The sequence below is a fragment of the Lipotes vexillifer genome, unplaced genomic scaffold, assembly GCF_000442215.2.
Source record: "Lipotes vexillifer unplaced genomic scaffold, Lipotes_vexillifer_v1.1 scaffold197, whole genome shotgun sequence".
NCBI lineage: Eukaryota > Metazoa > Chordata > Mammalia > Artiodactyla > Lipotidae > Lipotes > Lipotes vexillifer.
The window spans coordinates 648,795-652,141 of record NW_006781042.1 but is presented as its reverse complement, the minus strand read 5'-3'; positions in this window follow the sequence as shown (position 1 = coordinate 652,141).

Genomic DNA, 3,347 nt, shown 5'->3' with positions numbered 1-3,347 from the left:
AAGAGCGTCATTAATAAGTCCAGCCCTCACTTAAGAGTAGGGGTTTACTCAAGGGCACGACTACCATGAGGTGGGGATCATGGGGGACCATCTAAGGGGCTGTCTACCACACAGACCCCGCCTCTTCCTTAGGCTGTAGGTGACCCAAACTGGGGCAACCTGAACATTTCCTTGGGATTTGTGCACTCAAGCAGAAAGAAGAAATCTTTCTAAAGTGGTGAAGCTTGAAGACTGTGGACAGCCATGGTCCCCACCAAGTAGAAGCTGGTCTGTGGGAAGAATGAAGCTGACATTGAAAGGGAAGCAGAGACTGGAAATAGTAGGCTTTCCTGATTGTCCGTGTTTCTGGTTGAATCTGACCCTGAGATTCACTTGTGCTCCGGCCATTCCCGTAGTTAGGTTATACAAGTCAATAAACGACACCTCCTCTAGTTTTGCCTAAGGTAATTCAGGTGGGTTTTTGTCATTTCTAACAAGAAAGAAGACAACTGACTAACTGATGCAGAGTCACTCTGAGGCAGGCAAGTTAGGAAACTTGGAGTGAGACAGCTGAGAGCTGACTTAGGGCAGATCTAGGGCACTGGGAATGGTGATTAGGGCCCAAATAGGAGAACATTTAAGAACTGAAAGCAGGGATCACATAGGAGTATCTTATTCATCATTGTATCCCCAGACATTAACACTGTGTCTGGCACATAATAGTGGAAATGAATGAATGAAGGCAGGGAGACAAAGGAAAAGCAAGACTTGCTGACTGATAGGATATAGAAAATGAGAAAGAGGGAGAAATAAATCGTACTCGGGTCTCAGGCTCGAATGGCTGGCTTGCAGTCCTATTCAAGACAGGAAATGCTGCTTTGAATGGGGTCAAGGGCAAGGGTGATGCATTTGGTTTTGAATTATTGGCATGTGTTTTCAAGAGGAGTGGCTAGTCTTAGGGAACAGAGATGTTAACCTGTCTACATGAGTTCATCTCTGTCACTGGCCTCCTTAGCTCCGACCATGTAACTGAGGGACGCAGCTACACGTACTCAAAGTCTATTTACTCGGCTAGAGGAAGACCTAATTTGGCAAATAGGCAATGACCACAACTGCCTTGGGACCTGGTGGTCCTTGATTAAGAATGGTCTAAAATTAACATGACAAAAATCAGCTGTCAAGTGTCAGCCTAATGAGTCCTTCTGACTCCCAGCATGATTCTCCAGCGTCCCCTGTATGACAGCTTACTCCCAGCCAGACTGGGGAAGATTATGGAGGCAGTCGAGAAGCTTGAAATTGGGTATTCAGAAAACACATTTGCTTTCCTCTAACAGGAACAATGTGTCAAATGCAAATACCCACACTCAGGCTGGGTGTAGTTGGCAGCTTTTTAAAAACCGGTGTTGGAAAGCTGTCAGAGGTGGGAAATGCCCCCTTTTAGATTGACACTCTGTGTCCACCCAGAAGCAGTCTAGGGAGATGGTTAAGCAAAGGTTGTTAAATTCCACCAGAATTTAGTTTGAAGGGCTGACTCTGTTTACATCCCTGAGCAAAGCTCATTAACACGTGTCAGAAATGCAGTTTCAGTGGCTCCAAACATCCCAAGCTGCTCCTGGGCTTGCGGGAATGCCAGCCTGACACAGCATAGCTAGCTAGGCTTCCTTGTAAGCTCTTCCTGCCACAGTGGCCAAAATGTACAGAGCAAAGCTGCCTTTTGTGACCCAAGTATGTCCTGCTTTAAGAATTCAGCATGCCCTCTTCTGAGCTCAGGTTTCGAGGAGGGAGCTGGGTAGGTGGAATGGAGTAGTGAACATGAGGTGCTGTAAATGGCCAAGCACTACACAGGGGTAAGGGACCAGTGCTCATTGCCAGCCTCACAAACGATCGGCATTACAGCTACCTATAGCCCACTAGCACAGTAGTGGCAAGATTGTAACTGTGTTATCAATTTTCTTTTAAGCTTTTCATTATGAGAAATCTTCAGGCATATAAAAAAGCAAAGAGATTAATGCCCATCTCCCAGTTTCAACAATTATTAAATTATGACTAACCTTATTTCTTCTACATCATCCCACTGGATTATTTTGAAAAAAATCATAGATATTACGTCATGTTATCTGTAAATATTTCAGTACATGCTCCAAAAGATAACAAAAAAAAAAAAGCACAATACCATTATCAAACCTAAGGAACTTCACAACAATTCCTTAACACTGATGGAATTGTATACCAGTGAGCAAAGGAGGCTCCCGCACTCCCATCTCCTTTACCCTTCATCCCTCAAGGAATAATGTGTCAAATGCAAAGGAACAAAAAAAGGAAAAAGATCAAAGCAAAGCAAGATTGTGCCCACACTACGATCATCACCAATATCTTAGCAACTCTAGTATGTTTAAAACATTTCTTGAAATAGGCTAAAAGAGAAGTTAAACAGCAGCCCTCACATTTTTATCAGACCTTTTGGCATTTCCCAGTGCTGCAAGGACAGCCCATTAGAGAACCAAGAAGTGTTGGGAGGTGAACCAGATTCTTTGTCTGATCGGCTGCCATAGGGTCCCAGGCCTCTACTAAGGTACAGGGATAACTTCATGGTAACGTGAATTTTTTAGACTTCTTTCTGGAAATATTGTTTTAATAACAGTATTAAATATTTCTGGGGAATACATTTTATTAAACTATACCATATATAGAGAGAGAAAAGTGCACAGAACTCTACGAGTTTGTTTTGTAGTAACGGTTATTACTTACTGAGCTCTACATTTATCTTGAGGATTAAGTTAAACACTAAAAATGGGACGTAAACAGCATTGACAGCCATTAGGGCAGCTGGTCATATAAGTGTTTACCATGCGAAATCATCTTTGTGGAAGAGCAGAGTGAGAGGGGCCTCTCCATGAGTGGCCTAGGTGGGAATCAGAACTAAGTGGGGAGATGTCTGTGCAGAGGGTAGCCAGGTGGCGGCTGTCAGAGCCCAGTGGGGCAAAGAATCTGTCCACGTGGGGAGCCTGAGTGACCGTCCTAGCCATGGGCTCTCAGGACAGCATGCTCCATGCTGATACAGACACCGGCTCAATGTTGGGTGGTCCCTTGAAGCACTGCTACAGAATCTTTTATACAAACTGCAGAATCCCCCTACCTAGGATGGTCAGTTGCTGGAATTACTGGGCAATATTACAGAGATGGTCACTGTTCATGTACAGGTCACATAGGCCTCAAATGCTCTGCTGTTTTAAGTAGTGATCATCAGCCTTTTACATGAAGGAAAGATGTAATTTCTCAATCCAAGTACTTGAATAGACCCAGAGGGCCTGGCTCAGAGAAGCCCCCAAATACTGGGGTATCAAGGCTTTCCATCTTAAATCCCTTAG